Consider the following 18,107-nt stretch of genomic DNA (forward strand, 5'->3'; position numbering starts at 1 on the left):
GGTGCCTGCTCAAACAACCCCTCATGCACTGAGGACAACCTGCCCTCGGTCTTCTCTGCCCCCCAGCTCCCCCGCACCCTGTTTGCTGGGGCAGCTCCACCACGCGGGACAGGATGCCACGCGTGACGGGGCGTCTGTGACAAGAACCACTCAGAACGACCAGTCGGGTGGCGTGTCCCGTGCTCTGGCTCTGCCACTGGTCCGACAGGAGGCCTGACATCCACCCCACTCCCACCCCCCACGAGAGCCTCTGCTCTTTCCCTTGTCTTGTGATCTTCAGAACGCTTCCTTCAGTGTCCCCACCCCCACCCACCCCACAGTCGCTACAAAAGAAGGACAAGGAAGCACCTGTCTCCCTGTAACACCCTATACTCCCCTGCGCCTCACACGTCACCTACCCATTATCCAGCATTCTGCGTCGGAGACGATCATGAGAAAACCCCAACCTACTCTGTGATTCAACCAACGTGGGTGCCTGAGAGCAAGGGACCGAGGTGCCAGGGGGGCTGAACGCGGTTGCAATGTTGTGGTTGTGTGCCGGTCAACATGGCGGGGCGGTTCTCGGTGCTGGTCAGGGTGCAGAGATCTAAGTGGACACTTGTTATGATGCAATGCGGCAATGTATGCAGTGCTGCGACTCGGCAGCTGTGCGATGGTGTGACTGCAGCGGTGCGATGGTGTGACTGCAGTTGTGTGATGGTGTGGCTGCAGCTGTGCGATGGTGTGACTGCAGCTGTGCGATGGTGAGACTGCATTTATACGATGGTGTGACTGCAGTTATGCGATGGTGTGACTGCAGTTATGCGATGGTGTGACTGCAGCTGTGCAGTGCTGTGACTCGGCAGCTGTGCGATGGTGTGACTGCAGCTGTGCGATGGTGAGACTGCATTTATACGATGGTGTGACTGCAGTTATGCGATGGTGTGACTGCAACTGTGCAGTGCTGTGACTCGGCAGCTGTGCGATGGTGTGACTGCAGCTATGCGATGGTGTGACTGCAGCTGTATGATAGTGTGACTGCAGCTATGCAACGGTGAGACTGCAGTTGTGCGATGGTGTGACTGCAGTTGTGCTATGGTGTGACTGCAGTTACACAGTGCTGCGACCAGGCAGTTATGCAGTGCTGCAACTCGGCAGCTGTGCGATGGTGTAGTCACCCTCTCTTATGTGATCTGATGTGATCCTCCTCCATTGTCACATCACACTGAGTTTTGCAGAATGACCTGCCTGGTCTCTGGAGCCTAAGCCACTGATAAGTGGGGAGTGGGTGTAGTTTTCTGAGAGTCCTCGGGGGTGGGGGGAACACTTAGTTAAGGGATTCAGCTGCTAACCCCAAGTCTGGCCATTCCAGGCCATCCAGAGGTGCCTCGGAAGAAAGGCCTGGCAACCTTCTTCTGAAAACGCAGCCTCTGAGAGCTGCATGGTGGAGCCACGAGTCTGCGTCCACCCCACTGGAGACGGGTTCTGAGGTCTGGCGCTCTTTTCAAAGCCCTCCCCTACACACACACACACACACACACACACACACAAAACACACACCCTCCGTTCTCCCTGCTGCATCTAATCAACTATGCAGTCTGCTCATGCCTCCTCTTCCTCATCCTCCTCACCCCCTCGGCCGACCGTGATTCCATATATCAACCTCTCTCTGCTTTCCTGGTTGCAAAATCTTAAAGTTGTCTTGCCTCTGTGATCACTCTGCCCTCTTGGTGGTGCAGCAGTGAAGCACTCCACTGCTAACCGGAAGGCGCAGGACCAGGCAATGCCCCGTCCTGCTGGGTATGAAGTCGCTGGGATCACAGGCACGGAAAAGGGAGCCCTTGAAAGGCTGCCCTGGACGGGACAAAAGGTGAACACGTCGGGCCGTTGCTCAAGAGGCTAGAGGAGCCTCAGAAGAATGGCCTGGTGAACTCCAGCCTCTGCAAAACCCCGGGAGCACCGTGGTCCCGGGCCACACACAGGTGGCCCGCCCTGAGTTGGAACTAACTCTGCTACACCTGGTTCTGCCCTGAAGGAGAGTCTCTGCTCATGCTGAGGCAGCAGCCTCAACACAAGGTGCCGGAAACTCCCCAAACAGGAAAATGGTGCTGCAGGAGCCCAGGGAGCGCGGCCAAGTCCCCTGGGAAACTTGGAGAGCCATTGAGAGAAGATAAAAGTGCCACAGCCCACCCTCCCCAGGTCCTGTGGTGACAATGTTCGCTGTAAAAAATGGGGAGAACACGGGATGGAGGAAGCCGTTTATTCACTGGAGCTCAGAGATGGGGACGCTCTTTCTCTGGCTTTGCGTCTTTTCAGGACCTGGGTCGAAGTCACGGAAACTCAGCCAGCCGAACATAAAATCACCCCAGCCTTGCGGTGACCGCACCACGGCTGCACCCCATTGGAGGGGACTGCGATCCCGCGGGTACACGTGGGGACTGCGTGTCCTGGCAATGAGCCTTCGTCGTTGGTGCTGGGTGCCGTTGGAAACAGCATGGACCCCGGCCTGCAGAGCCCACTGTTGCAGCTGCTGTGTCCGTCCAGCTCACCAAGGGCTTCCTTTGATTTATTCGATTGGTGGCGGGGCAGGCGGAAGGTTCCTGAGATAAAAGCTCTCCGTCCTGACTTCTGAAGAGCATTCGCTTTCCATGTTCTCTGCCCCCCTCTCCTCCCCTTCCCCGCCTTTCTGTGGAAAACGGTGGCGCCAGCTTGTCGCTGACCTCTCGCAGAGGAGCTCTCCCCGTGGGTCGAGGAAGTCTCCTACAGCTCTGAGCGCACAAATCGGAATCTCGGCCGCGTCCGCGTCTTCCTCGTGGGCTACGGCCCCGCTGTTCCTTAGTCGCCGGTGAGCTGCGCACAGGGTCGGGCCAACTGCGTGATCGGGGAACCCCAGTACAGTCGCTCACACGATGACACGGGAACGCGTCCTGCTGGTTTGACTAAGAGATGACCGCATCGTATCGCATCCCATCACGCTGAATGGGAAGTGACCACAGGATAGCCCGGCACACGCCCATGAGGGTCCAGCCTACAGGAGGGGCTTTGGAAGGTGCACGGAGAACCCCATGGTTTTTTCATTCAAGTGTTCCACTAACTCTCTGAAACACCCTTGTGTCGGGGGGAACGCTGGCAGGTGCCACCAAGTCAGCCCGGCTCATCGCGCCCCTCTGTGTGCAAGAAGGAAGCACACCCGGTGCTGTGCCACGCTCACGCTGAGTGACACAGCCCCGCCTCGTGGGCCCAGTCACGGCAGCCCATCTTGTGGAGGGCCGTCTCTTTGTTCCTGCCCTTCTCCTTGACCAAGCAGGACATTCTTTCCCAGGGGCCGCTCTCTCCTGACAACGTGTCCGAAGTATGGCTCTCCATCCGGGCCTCGAAGGAGCACTCTGGCCGTACTTCTTCCAGGACAGATGTGCTGGTTCTGGGGCAGTCCGTGGTACTTCCAGTAAAGCCTCACCAGCACCGCCATTCAGATGCATCACCTTAGTCAATGCCATTCTATCCCAAACAGGTGAAACACCCAGAGCCTGTATGTGTGTGTGTAAAATATCGCACGAGGAATTTCCCATCATGCTCCACCCAAAAAGCACTTCCCGGACCCAGCTGGGCTACCATCCCTGTGTCACCATCCCCAAGACCCTGGATGGCAGCAGCAGGTGACCGGGGATGAGTGTCCTTCAGAGTCCGAGCAGAACCAGGGACGTGCGCCTGGCCGCCCTGACCAACGCGGAGCCGCTGGTGGGAAAATAAAACGTGATGATGACCCCAACCAGATTGGTTGTTGTTTAACAGAAAGAGGAAGGCACCCACCACCAAGCCCACCGATGGTGAGAAACGAAGCCCACCAGGAGACAGGAGTCGTTCCTGACGGAGCAGGCGGGGAGCAGCATGGGAGTGGGGGACGATGAAGAAATGCCTCCCCCGGCCCCTCGCCATCCCAAGTCCACACGGAGTCATATGAAACAGAGAAGGGGACACACAGCACAGTCCCGACCCCCCGGCTACGGCTGGTGGGCTTGAAATGCAGAGACCCTGGAGAGGAGCAGAGAGACGGGGCGGGAGGCTGGGAGACGTGAGATGAGAGCCCGCAGAGACCGCGGGGAGCCTCTGAAATTGGCCAGTGAGGAGCAGAGCACGTGGGGAGGTGTCTTCTGGATTCAGACGCCTCTGCGTGGGGCCCCTGATCGAAGCCTGGACGAAATCAAACACTTCTCAACCTGCCTCTGGGCGGAGGCCTCAGGTGTGACGTCTGATTATAATGAGACTCCTAGCTGCCCGGGCACCAGCCGGGGACTTTCTGGGCTGTTGTTTCCCGGGGACAGAGCCCCAGGTCTTTTCTCCCCAAAGCTGCTGGTGGGTTTGAACCACTGACCTTTGGTTAGCAACCAACGACTTAAGCGCTGCACCACCCAGGTGCATCCGTAGAAATGGTGGGCTCCAAGAATGCACGGAGTGCCTCGCAGACCCTAGTCCATCTGGTCCGAGCTTGCGAGCCTGAGGGCACAATGGTGAAGCCGGTGATCAGCCACTAACCCAGAGGCTCTAGGTTCAAACCCACCAGCTGCTCTGTAGGAAGAAGAGTGGCAGTCGGCTTGACAGTCTTAGAGACCCCGTGGGGCAGTTCAACTCCATCCTGCAAGGTGGAGAGGCGCCAGAAGGACGAGATGGATATTTACGCAAGGTGCGCTTCTGCTGCAGTGGCACGACCTTCCTCTACTGACCCAAAGGTCACCGGTTCAAACCCACGAGCCGCTGGGAGAGAGATGAGCAGCGTGTGAAGGTAGCAGTCTTGGAAACCCCATGGAGGGGTGAGTTCTGTTCCATCCTCCAGAGGGGCTCTGAGTCAGAATGCACCGACGGTACTGGGTTTGGCTCTGTTTCGGTTGGGGGTGTCCTCAGGAGTCCCTGGGTGCTGCAGGCTGCTCACCCCGAGGTTGGAGGTTTGATGCCACACAGACGGCTCTTGGAAGAAAGGCCTGGTGACTGAGGAACGAGCCATTGAAAGCCTTACAGCTTTGAGACCACTGCCCACCTGCTCATGCCTGTGTGACCTCACGGGCTCTGTCACAGGATGCTGGCATGCATACCTGTGTCACTGGCATGAATACCTGTGTCACTGGCGTGCATACATACCTCACGAGCGTTCCTTCCTGGTAACACATCTCTTCTGAACCCTTTTCCTCTCGGGAAAGTATCCCACCACACCGAGCGAGTATCGGCTACGGCCAGACCTGGCCTCTTGGCCAAACCCACAGAGAAAGGACCATCACCTCCTCCGGTCACCGGGAACAAGAGCAGTTCGGTCAAGGAACCAAAAGTCACCGGAAAGAAGTCACCCGACCAACTCAAAAAGCATTTGAAAGCGAGGGGGCTGGTCGGCCACGGTCAGTCCGGGACCACAACCTTGCCCTCGTGCATCTTCAAGATGCATCAGTGACATCTGTTGTTGCTGTTGTTGTTCCGACCAGAGTGACCCTGTGCATGACAGAACGAGTGCGTGCTCACAACGGTTCTGATGCTTGAGCTCCCTGCTGCAGCCACTGCGCCAAGCCGTGTCCTGGAGGGTCTTCCTCTGTCTCGCTGCCCTTCTGCGGTAGCAAGCCTGGGGTTCTCTCCGGACTGGCCTCTCCTGACAGCATGTCCGAAGTAGATGAGGCGAAGTCTCGCCATCTGTTAGTCTGGGTACCTTAGAGAAACAAATCCACAGAAACTCATGTATAAAAGAGGGTTTTATAGAAAGGGTAAGTGCACATCAAGAAAACATTCCAACCCAGTGCTGCCCAAGCCCACAAGTCCAACATAAACCCATTAACCCATATGTCCAACACTAATCCACAAAGTCCTCCTCCATCTCACAAAACACACACTATGATGCCGACTGCAGGAGGAAAGCCGAATCAGTGAACGTGTAAGCATCTCAGCGCTGGCAGGGGTCTCCACACGGCTGCTCCAGCACCCAGGGCTGCATCGGGGTAGGTCCATGCACCTTCTCCTCAGGGATGTCTTGCAGGAAGTGAGCCTTGCCAGCTGAAGCAGGGAACTGGCTAAGGCAGCTGCACCCTGCTCTGACCATCAGAAAACAAGAGACCCAAGAACTAGAAAGGTGAGGCTCACTGAGCCATTTATCCCTCCACTCTTCAATTAACCTCACATATGTTTATTGGCCAGGTTGGCACAATAAACTAACTACCTCACCATCCTTACTTCTTAGAGCACTCTGGCCATACTTCTTCCAAGACAGGTCCATTTGTCCTCTCAGCCGTCTGTCCGTGGGACTTCCAAGACTCTTCTCCAGCACCGTCCTTCAGATACATTGCTTATTCTTCGGTCTTTCTTTCTTTCTTTTTTTTAAAAATTGTTTTATTGGAGGCTCGTACAATTCTTATCACAATCCATCCATCCATCCATTGTGTCAAGCACATTTGTACACTTGTTGCCATCATCATTCTCAAAACATCTGCTTTCTATTTGAGCCCTTGATATCAGCTCCTCATTTTCCCCCTCCCTCCCTCCCTCGGTCATCCTTTTTCGACGACTGGGTTTCACGTGTAGCAGAGGTCACGGGAAAGACCGTGGCTTGGGACAGGCGCCCCTTAGTCCTTAAAGGAGCATCCCTGCTTGTCACACTCTGAAGAGGTCCCTGGGGCCGTGTGATCGCGTGACTGCTGCTTCCGGGAGCACTGATTGTGGGCCCGAACAAGAAGACGTCTTCGACAGCATCAATCTTTCCCCCATGTACCGTGGTGTCACCTGTCAGTTACAGTCGTGAGGATGTCGGTCTTCCTCCCATTGAGCCAGATTCCACCCTGACGGCTGCGTCATTGATCTTCGTCCCCAAGGGCTCCCAGTCCTCCTTGCTTTCCGCACACAGCGTGGTGTGATTGGCACAGCACAGGCTGTCGACAAGCCTTCCTCCAATCCTGATGCCGCATTCTTCGTCATGTAATTTGTTACATGTCCCATCGTTCCCTCAACTTACTTCCCGGCATAGTACGCCTAAAACTACAAACCCCACTTTTAACGGCTGGCCTGCGTGATGCTAGTCTTGGCTTGCCCTTTGCTTCATCAACCCAAGTAAATTTTCTCCTTCCCTTCCATCCAGCCTCGGTCTCCCTTTCTCGGCAACGCACCGAGAGCGAGACCTGGCCACCGCGAGCAGCAAAGCACAGACTCCTGAGTGGAGACCACGACACCGCCTCTCTGCTGAGCACCACCTCGGGAGCACCAGCCAGTGCAGCCATGCAGGTCACAAACCCTTCCACCCAGGCCCTTCAGGAGCCGGACGGTCTCCTGGAACAAGGGAGAGAGCTCCGTAGCATTGCCGGGTTTGAGATCCAGATGAAGAATCAATAGTCCCTCTGGATGCTAATAAAAACCGAACGGAGAATGTAAGAGGGAAAGTAAGACGCCATTAAAAACAACAACGGGGCCATCAAAGAGAATGCTTCACCATCAAGCTCGTGTCAGGCCTGCCAGGCCCATCCGGACAACAGAGACGACCACTTGAAGGATGTGTGACAGAGAGAGACAGAGAGAGAGAAACCATGTTCACACAGGGGAGAGTCACACCACATGGATGTCAGTTCTCCCCAGACTAGCAGCAAAACGCAAGAAGTCTTGCAGGAAACGTGAAGAGTTGATTTTAAAATTGGAGGCTGTCGATCTTTCCTGGAGCAGAATGCCTCATCTTTCTCCCACGGAGCAGCTGCTGGGTTTGAACTGCTGACCCCGAACTGAGCCGTCCCACCCATAACCAGGGCTCCCTTAAGACCCCAGACCATCAAGATGATTTGAAGAAATGTTGAGGCCATCTTTCCCAGAGGCCAGAGGCCAGGTGTGTCTCTGGGGCACAATTCACTCGAATGATTGTGGGCAAGAATGATGTCTGCATGCTGCATGGCTGCACCATGAGTCCCTGAGGTTGCCCGACAGGACGGTCACTGGGGATCCACGTGCAGGCGACTGTGTTGACATCGGGTGCTGTCAGGTCGACTCCAACTCGTGGGACCCCGTGGGGGAGAGGAGAGCTGTGCCCATGGGGTTTCCTACGCTGTCATCTTTCTGAAAAGAAACCCTGGAGGTGTTGTGGGTTCGGCAGGGGGCCGCTGACCACCAAGTCAGTAGTTCAAAGCCACTAGCAGCTCTGAGGGGGAATGTAGATGAGATTAATAGACTGCTACTGTAAACACTTAACAGTTTGGCATCTCTGTCGGGGTTCCTGGGCGTGGGAATTGACGATGTTGATGGGACTGGTGGTGCTCTCCTCCTCCTCCTCCTCCTCCTCCTTCTGGAAATCGTTCCAGGAGCAGCTGATCAGGGCCCCTCTCTCAGAGCCACTGCGGGGAAGGGAGGCTTTGATTAGCAGCGGAGCCCAGTTACACCACCCAGGGGCCCCCGACGACACCGGAGACCCAAACGAAGGCTCCTATGGAATCCTAGAGACTCAGGAGAACAGAAACTAAAACCTAACCCAGTGCCATCAAGTTGGATCTACACGGGGCGTCCAAGGCTGTCAATCTCCACCTTGCAGGTAGCAGACCAAGGGACACTCCCCAGACCAGTGCCCCCGGGGCTCCGCTCCGTACAGCATCAAGAATCCCTGGGGTGGGCTGGCCCACCAGCACACCCCCACCGCACCCCTGAAAGCACCCCAGGGTCTTGTTGTTGCCACTGTTGTTGTTGCTGACGGACTCCCAGTATCTCTTTAGATATTTTCAAAGCCCTGCATGATTTTCCTGACAGACAGCTATCAATCTGCCCTTCGTGTTAGTCCTCCAGCCCCCTGTAGCACCCCAGATTCTACCACCTAACCTGGTGCCTTAGAGTCACCTAGAGACAGCTTCTGATATCCGGAGACCCAGGCCAGACCCCAGACCCACAAAATTGGAGTTTCAGCCGAGGGACAACTAGGTTCAGTCCCTTTTCAAACTTCCTGGGTGTCCCCCAACCCCCAAAAAAGTAATGTAGAAGTCCTAGCCCTGTAGCTGGGGATGTGACTGTTAGGTTAATGAGGTCATGCTGGGATGTGGGGGTGTCTTGTAAAAGGAGTCTGTTCACAGAGCAGGGGAACATCTGCGGCTAAGATGAGGTACCCCCCCCCTTGAGGCAGCACTCTGAGTGGAACTCCTAGCCCCCCAAACTATGGGACAACGCGTTTCCATCTTTATTTTTGTTACCTTTTAGGGGATTAGAAAGCCTCATCTTTCTCCTGAGGACTGGCTGGTGGTTTCAAACCGTTGACCTTTCAGTCCAGTGTGCCACCACCCCGCCACTAGGGCCCAGTTGTGGATAGTAATCACGGAGGCCTCTCAGAGCCTGGATAAGTAGACAGGCCTGATGGTAAGGAGCCAGCTGCCCAGCCTCTGGGAAGCAGGAACCTGGTATGGACGGGCTGAAACCTGCCCAAAGCTGAGAGCCTGCAAGCGCCCGCCATTGCCAGAGACTGCGGAGGGCCCAGCCTGGTGCTCTAGCACCCCCTGTGGTCTGGGCAACACTGGCCACCTGCAGCCCGTCCACAGTAGGCCTTTCGGACTCACAGGGACCCCGTGTGCCCCTGGGGTGCTCATGGCTGTGGTTATTCAGCCCGACCCAACGCAGACGAAACCCCTGCCTGGCCCGGTGCCGTCCCAGCTGGCAGATCAGACCTCTGACCCATAGGGTGGGTTCTCGCGGACTGACTTTTGGGAGCAGAACTGCCAGGCCTTTCTTCCTGGTCTGTCTCAGTCCACAGAAACCAGTTCAGCATCCTACCAGCACGCAAGCCTCCGGTGTCTAAGGGAGGAGGTTGCCCATGAGGTGCAGCGGCTGGGAATTGACTCCCAAGTCTCTCGTGTGGAGGGTGAGCCCCTCCGATGACTCGGGGGCCGCCCTGCAAGGCTTGGTCCCTTTGGGTGACACCCCTCCGTGGCCTCCCACCCTTGACGCCATTAGCCTTCGGGTGGGGTGACTCTGTGGTCCATGTCTGCTCTGTCCTCCGATGCAGAAAACATGGGGCTGGAAGACAAGGGACTCCACAGGTGTGCAACCCGAGTCCTCCGGAAGGGGGGCAGCCCACAGGACAGCCGTTTTCCTAGGAAGTCAGTGACATGGAGACACAAAAAGGCCCCGAAGAGAGACAGTGGGCTTCGGAAGTCTGCGTAAGCATACCTTGATCTTTTATTATTATTATTAAATACTTTTATTGGGGGCTCTTACATCGCCCGTCACAACCGATACATTCATCCATTGTATCAAGCACATTTGTACGTGTGTTGCCATCATCATTTTCAGAGCGTTTTCTTTCTACTTGAGCCCTTGATATCAGCTCCTCATTCCGCCCCCCTCCTCATCTTTTCATTTCCCACAAACGTTTTGATTTTGTGGGTGTGAATTGGGTGGGGGTTCACATTTTGGAATCTTGATTTTGTCTCCAACAATTGAAACTGTGTATCAAACCCCAATATCTTATCCCTCGCCCCCCTTCATGTCTCTTTCCCCCCCTCATAGAACACGGTCTTCCCCTTCTCTGTTACCAGCTCTCTACCCAGCCTCCCCCCACCCCCCCACCCCCACCCCCCGACCCCCAGCCCGCCATGCTATCAACATTTGTTTCTTCTCGTAGGAAAATCTTGCCTTTGCTTTTTCCTTTCTGACAGCGGTCTCGCACAAGATTCGTCCTTTCGTGATTGAGCGATTTTCCACATGCTTTGGAATCACCCTGAACAGGCGCCCCAGCCTCTGCCACCCTGAGACCAGAGAACCGGACGGTGCCTAGCCGCCACATGCCCACAGCTCTGGCGAGGAACATACCAGGAGGTCCCGGGTCAAGTGGGTGGAAAACGAGGAGCAAAACTCCAGATGGTTCTTTTTTCAGTCAACAGGCTGAGCGGTCTGTATAGGCAGGTTTATTGTGCCAGCCTGGCCAATAGGAACATGTGGGATTAATCGGGTCGCAGTTTGATTGGAGAGCAAAGAGATAAATGGCTTGGCTAGCCACCCCCTCCCCCCTTGCTCTCTGGTGATTGGACCAGCATGTGGCTGCTTTAGCTAATTCTCTGCCTCAACCTGTGAGCTACACTACCTGTGGGACAGCCAGCCCACGGATCTTCCGCTAGAATTTGAGGTTCCTTTGAGACCTGCTTCGCCAAGCAGCTGGTGTGTACACTGCTTGAACTTGAGGCTGGTGGATCCTATCACCTTGCATTGCTTGCATAAAATATCCCATCCAGGCCTGCTTCCCTAAGCTCCTGAGCAGCTGACTGTTGGTGACCCGCCCTGCTGTTGGCAGCCTGTGTGCCAACTCTGCCTGCATTGCCCTCGGGAAGACCTGGCTGTCTACTTCCTTGACCTTGGGCCCAGCCTCCCTTGTGAGTTGAAGGACTTCCAGTATATTCACTGTTCCACAGAAGTGAGTAGACCTGTGCCTTCTGTACTGCTTTGTGGGTTAATGATTTGTTATATTCCTTCGTGCTGTATAAACCTATCCTGTTATATCTAGTTATCTATCTATCAAATCATAAGTGTCCTGGTTTTGTTTCTCTAGAGAACCCTGCCTAACAAACTGTCTGATAGACTGGCAGGACTCCCAAACGTGGGCCCTCTGTCACCCTTTAGCTTTTTAAGCCACCTTGTGGCTCAACTTTCAGCCGCACAAGAAACTGGCCTAGGAGGGTAAGCAGTCACCCCAGAGAGATCCACACTCTGGGAACAATCAGCCGCCCTGACCAGAGGGCAGCATGGCCCTGGACGCAAGTTTAGAGGACAGGAAGGGATGGGAAAGGAGGGCAGACGGGAACTGCAGGCGGGAGTGGGAAGAGGACTGTCACTTGGTGGGGGTGGAAATCAGCATCAGAGGACAAAACGTGCCTGCACTGTGGAACGGAACGCTAGTGTGCTTTTGTAAACGTTCACCCAGATTAGAATTAAGAAGTTAAACAGGAGAGAGAGCATGCACGAGCGCTCCTCGGTGTGATGTGCAGAAGTTGTTTGGATTCTGCTTGGAACAAAACATCGGTGAAAAGGCAGCTTCGAGCGAGACCTCCGGGAACGCAGACTCCAGAAGGCGGTGAGAGGATGCGGAAGGACCACGCTCGTGGGGCCTGAGGGTGAGCGGCACTTAACCGCCCCCCAGTGACGGTGGTTTCATTTCTGGAGAGAGTCTTTGTTCCTTAGCGAGTCGACGTGTCGTGAGGCGTGTAGGTGTGTGGGGGACATGACGTCTGGAACCTGCTTTCAATCCCCGAGCGAAAACAAGCCGAGAGGGGAAGAAGTGAAACAAAACTAGCGAATGTGTGCTGGCGAGCTGCTGACGCGGGGGAGTTGGGAGGGCACGTGGCCTCACTGTGCTGTGCTTCCAACCTCCCCATCAGTCCCCGGTCTTGCTCTGTCCCAGGCTGGATGGGATCTAGTGATGGCTTTCTTGGGGGAATCCAAAATGTGATAATCCGCTCTCCTCTGCTCCCCTGGACTGCCCTGTGACCCTTGCAGAATGAGCAGGTGTCTTCTGCTGGAACGAATTCCTTGGCGCGACTTCCCCAGCCACCTTCTTACTGAAGTAGTTTTCCATAAGCCCCTCGGGCGTTGTGCCTGGGGGGGGGGGTCCCCATCAGACAAGGTCAGTCCCAGACCCAGGAGGGCCAGGTAAGCATGCCAGGGAGGAGACTGTCAGAGACTGGTACCTGGGTCTCCTGAGGTGGAGTGGCGCCATCTGGGGTCTGTGTGGGGAACCAAGGTAATGAAACAAGCCAGGCACTGGGGGCCTTGGTGCCAAGTTCCCAGAAACGTCACACCTGTGAAAGCATGCTCAGCAGACAGGTGCCCCTGAGCCTGGAGGAAGGCATAGACGGGCCCACAGGAAACTGTTGCTTATCTCGGCGTGGGCTCAGGCAGAGGTCATTGGGGGATGCAAAGTGACTGCTAACCTGGTGGTGCTGCAGAAGAAAGACCTGGCAGTCTCCTGCCGCCAAGACAACAGCTGAGGAAGGCCGGTGGAACACCCGGAATCAGAGCAGACTCCTCACGGTCTGCACCAGATGCCTCTGCATTGCTTGACTCTCCAGCATGCACACGGACATTGTGGGGGATCAGACTCTAAGCTCCCAGCACCCCTTTCTGCAGAAGGCTATATGGGTGGCAATGAAAACCCAGAGTAGAGTCCCCAGGTCGACGAAGCCTCCGTTGAAGTCTTTCTGATCTTTAACTGAGGGTGTAGAAAATCTTGCTCTCAGGCAGAGGGCTAAGGGGTTGCCTCAGATCCTCTCCAGCCAGTCCAGAGAGGGACAGTCTCCCTGAAGGGCATTCCTGAATGTGTCCTTGGTGGTCACCGTACTGGCAGCCGAATGGTCATGAGTCATGCCCTATCAGCGGTGCCCTGACTGCTGTGGTCCAAAGGCCCTGAACCAATCTTGTAAGCTCTTCTATCTAGCATAATCTAGGGGCCCTGGCGGTGTCCTAGCGACGAGTGGGCTGTGATCCACAGGGTGGGCAGTTCGAAACCACCAACAGCTCCAGGGAGAGAGACTGGGTTTTCTACTCCTGGAAGCAGGCACTGTCTTGGAAGTCCACAGGGGGTACGGTGAGTCAGTGTGGACCCCATGGCAGTATTTTATTCTAACCTGGTCCCACTTCTGTCGTCCCACCTGTAACTGGGATGTATGGATCCGCCACGGACCATGAGGTTGGGATGATTTCCTTTGTTGCAGGGTTTATTGACTAGCATGCTGACTGTGAATCCCCCTGGGGCCATGATGTCCTCCTGTGACCGGCTGATGTGCCTGTGTCTTCATGTTGTCTGTCCCTTTTGTTGTGGTGAGGTGCCATGAGTGGGCTCTGACACACAGCGACCCAAGTACAACAGAGGGACACTGCCCGGCCCTGCGTCAGCCTCACAGTGGCCCCTGGGCCTGAGCCCGTGCCTGTAAGCACTGTGTCCAGTCATCTCGTGAAGGGCCTTCCTGTCTGTCCTTCTCCAGGGACCGATCTCTCCTGACCATCCTTAGATCTGGGAGCATGCTGGCTGGACTGCTCCAGGGTAGATTTGTTTGTTCTGCTGACAGGCCATGGCACTGTCAATGGTCTTTTCCAGCACCACCATTCAAGCGCATGGATTCTTCCCCCATCTTCCTTAGTCAATGCCCAACTTCCATGTGCCTATGAGGCAATGTAAAGCACACCAGGCGCCCTCTAGTCTTCAAAGTCCCTTTTTTTTTTAAAGACAACAAATATTCCCCATAAATTATATTTGAGATTGGGGTCTCGTTTGTACCTTAAAACAGGTTTTGGTTTTTAATCCAAAGTGTGAATGGAAGGGGAAGAAGACTTGCGGTGGTTTGCACTTGGTCCTGCACATGGTGGCGGCTGCTACGTGCAGTGGAATGGCTGTCCTTCCTTAGGAGGGTGGCTCAGGCTTTGGGTCACAAGGGTGCCGATTTCCCCTCCCACCACCCAGGGATGCACACGGAGCATGGAATGAGAACTCCCCATTTTTAGGGAACTCCCCCAAGAATTAGGAAACTCCTGATTCTTCAGGGATTTAGGGAACTCTTCCTCCTGTCCGGATGCTCCGTCCCAATTAATCCCCATCTCGCCTGCCGCGGCCCCTTTAAGATCGCCTTGGAGGACCGAAGGCGACCTTCTACCTGCCGTCTCTATGGTAAGGCTTCACTTCCGGCCGGAAGTGCTCGTGCGGCGGCGTCACGGCGGCGGCGGAGGGTGGATGGCGCCGTCACACGTGCTCTCCGTGTCCTGGGGGCGCGCGCGCCCTCCCTGGCTGGCGGTCACGGGGTGGCGCGGACTGTTCTGGCCGCAACGTCCGTCCACTCCACCGGCCACGCCTAGGGCGTCGGGTTCCGGGGGGACACAGGAAGGGGCAGACACAGGCCTGGGTCCCGCCGCTCGGAGGCCAGGGCCTTCCTGCCCACGGGCGCCGGGACCGCAGGGCGCACTGCCCGCAGGGCTGGGATGAAGTTGGCGTGAACTGGACGCGGCCACCGGAACTGGGGCTGGGCGTTGGGGGAGAGCGCCGGAGCCGCTGGCCGACGGGGGTTTGGGGCGCCGGGTAAGCGTAGAGTGGGCCGTGGGTTGACGTCGAGCTCTGCGTCTTTCCCCCCAGGATTCCCACGTTCTCTGGCATTCGGATGGAGATGGGCAACGCCGCTCCTCGCAGGGACCGTGTCTGGAGACCCGGGTACGTAGCGCACGGAGACGGCGCCCTGGCCAGGTAAACGGTCTGGGGAACGGCTCCTGTGTGGCTGGACCCGCCCAGCAGTGGGTGCAGCCTGGTACCAGACAGCCCTACCCTGACCTAGAGCAAATGCCCGGGGTGCTCCCCCGGGCTTGAAACTTGCAGTAACAGGTGTGAACATTCTAGTAGTAGTTTGATGATCATGTATGCTACTGCAAACAGGACCGGAAACCAAACGCCACCGGCGAGTGCGACGGACTCCAACACGCCCCACCCCCAAATAGCGCGCGCACCCCCACTCCCCAAATCGGAGAGCAGGTCGTTTTATTCAGGAAGTAGTTATTGGTTGTTTGCCCAGGTGCCCTCTAAATTAAATTGACTGCCATTTGGTCGACTCTGATTCGCAGCAACTTTGGTAAGACAGTAGAACTGTCCTGGTGGATTTCAGGCTATAAGCCTTTATGGGAACAGAAAACCTCTTCTTACCCCAATGGAGGGGCTGGTGGATTGAACTGCTGACCCTGTGGTTAGCAGCCCAACCTGCCTGTCCGTTACCCACTATGCCACCAGGGTTCCTGCTAAGGCTAACTTGCAGGGATGAACAAGATAGTCAGGGCCCTGCAGCCCCGCTGGGCAGCGGTGAGTAGTGAATGGTGTTGCTAAAGATGGTAGGATTCAGACTGAGCTGAATGCTTTGAAGTTAGATAAGCCCGTTCAAGAGTGTGTCAAGGGGAACGTGATCGAAGCTGGCAAGCTTCTCTGAGGCTGGTCTGAGAAAACCTGGGGCCCAGGCAGGAAGTGTGGGAGAGGGGGTGGGGTGGGGTCCTTGAATGTCAGGATTAGGGTTTATTGTGGTTTATTAGCATCCAGCAGGCAGAGAGTTGATTCCCAGCTGGGAGAGCAGTCCTTGGGTTAGGGAGCCACCGGGCCCTTGCAGTGGGCAGCTGAGCCTGCGGGCAGGGAAGGGCTGCCATGGGTAGAAGCCAGGTTCACCACAGGGCACAGGCCCAGGGGCTCACATACTCCAGGGGGAGGAGCTGCCAGATGTCACTTGACATTCACCTTGCTGGCATTTTGGCTTCCCAGGTGAGCGGGTTTGCTGAAACCCTGCACCAACGGTCACATGTCTTTTCTCTGCAGGGGCATCACCGTGGAATCCCACCGGCTGCCACTCTGTTGAGACCTCCAGGTTTGTGTAGTCTCCTGAAGCCCTCCGCCCGACTTGGCGCAGGCCTCCAATTTGGGCTTTTGAGGATGGGGGGAATACGGGTTGCAGGCCTCCAGCACAGCAGATGACACTGTGTCGCCTGTATTGTGTTTATCTACCGTCACAATGGCTCCAACTGTGACCTGCTGCAGAGTGCTGCAGCAGGAAGGGGGCCCTCACTTGGGGTCTACAGCCAGCAGGTAACTACATCTTGCCAGGACAGGGTGTGTTTCCCCTCCCCCCATCCCCCCAGTTGTCTCCAGGGAGGCCTGAGCTATGGAAGCTGCATGTGTGGAGGTGTGGTTTATACGGGGGGTGGGACCTCGCTGTCCCTGGAATAAAGTGTTCATGCACTGTGTCCATCTCACCCTTCTGTGGGCTGCAAGTCAGTTCCTGGGGGGACTCCAGACCAGGTAGTGCCCTCCCCCAGGAGGAAGGGGGCATCCTCACTGCACAGGGCATTGGTGGAGAGTTGGAAGCTGGAAGACTCCATCCCAGCCCCTCTCCGCAGCAGTGTTTCCAGCCAGGGGAGCGGAGATCAGGAGACGCCGCATTAACCTGTTGGGAGTGGGTTCATGCAGGCGGGTCTGGGGTTCTGCAGGGTCAGGAAGGTCAGCTAAGAATAGGGGGATGAGTGGGTTACCTTCAGGCTAAGGGGTGAGTGATGCCATGGCCCTGTGCCCAGTCCCCTCACTTTCTGCAAACCTGCCTGTCTCCACTCCAGTCTGTGTGGAAATGTGATCCCATTGTGTCCTCACCCTACTGCCCCTGCATGGGAACAGATAGGATGGCTGCTTTTGGCAGCAGGAGAGAAGCACAGTCCTTGTGCGTGGGAACTCCCAGCTGTATCCTGCTCTGTCCCTTAGCTCCAGCCCCGTCAGCGTAGCTGAGCTGTCTGAAGGGGGTGCGCAGGGACTCTGGTCCCTGCTCTGAACAAGAAGTTAGACTTGTGTCCCCCTCTCCTGACAAAACCCATGTTCTAAAGAGATGCTAGATTCACCCACAAACATACTGGCTTATATTTTAAGGACAAAGACAAAATATGGTGCATTCTGGGTGACTCTGGCATTTAAGAGTTCAGACCTTGGGGGTTCAGTCTGAGCAGGCTGCAGCAGCCAGAGTGTGTGTGCGCGGGGGATGAGTGTCTCAGACTGAGCACCTGCACCTGGCAGCACTAGGGGTGGGGATTTGGGAAAGCTTAAAAATTGGGATACTGAAGGCCTGGCTTAAGGAAATGAGGTGACCCCCCTCCTCTTCCACCAGGGGGAGTTGTCTGGGACCTCACTGCTCCTTCGTGAGGCCTGAGGTCACTCAGAAGCAGAAGCTAAGGGCAGGGTTGGGCTTTGGGAGGTCAGCCTTCTCGTGGATAAGGGGGCAGTGGTCCGGCCTGTGGGCAACACAGGACACGAGCACGTACTCCCAATTACTCTGGTGACAAGGTGGCTTCCCTCTTGGGAGCAAGTTTCTTTAACAAGAAAGACCACCACCACTCAACATTGAAGAGACCCAGAAAATGGTTTTTTAAGGATCTAGAAGTGGTTCTCAACCTTCCTCATGCAGGGACCCTTTAAAACAATTCCCCATGTTATGGTGACTCCCCTAACTATGAAATTATTTTCATTGCTACTTCATAACTGTAATTTTGCAGCTGTTATGAATTAGGTGACCCCAAAGGGGTCACAACCCACAGGTTGAGAGCCGCTGGTGTAGAAACTTCAGGCCAGAACAAGATGCCTGCTCTTGAAGATTGTAGTGCTCCTT

General features: G+C 55.8%; 1 non-coding gene across 1 annotated transcript; it reads left to right on the plus strand.

Annotated features, from left to right (window-relative positions):
• Positions 1-15,179: 15,179 nt before the first annotated feature.
• Positions 15,180-15,363, plus strand: LOC142460590 (small Cajal body-specific RNA 16). Its single transcript, XR_012786768.1, has one exon.
• Positions 15,364-18,107: the final 2,744 nt, after the last annotated feature.

This window comes from Tenrec ecaudatus, chromosome 10 (genome assembly GCF_050624435.1).
Source record: "Tenrec ecaudatus isolate mTenEca1 chromosome 10, mTenEca1.hap1, whole genome shotgun sequence".
Taxonomy (NCBI): Eukaryota; Metazoa; Chordata; class Mammalia; order Afrosoricida; family Tenrecidae; genus Tenrec; species Tenrec ecaudatus.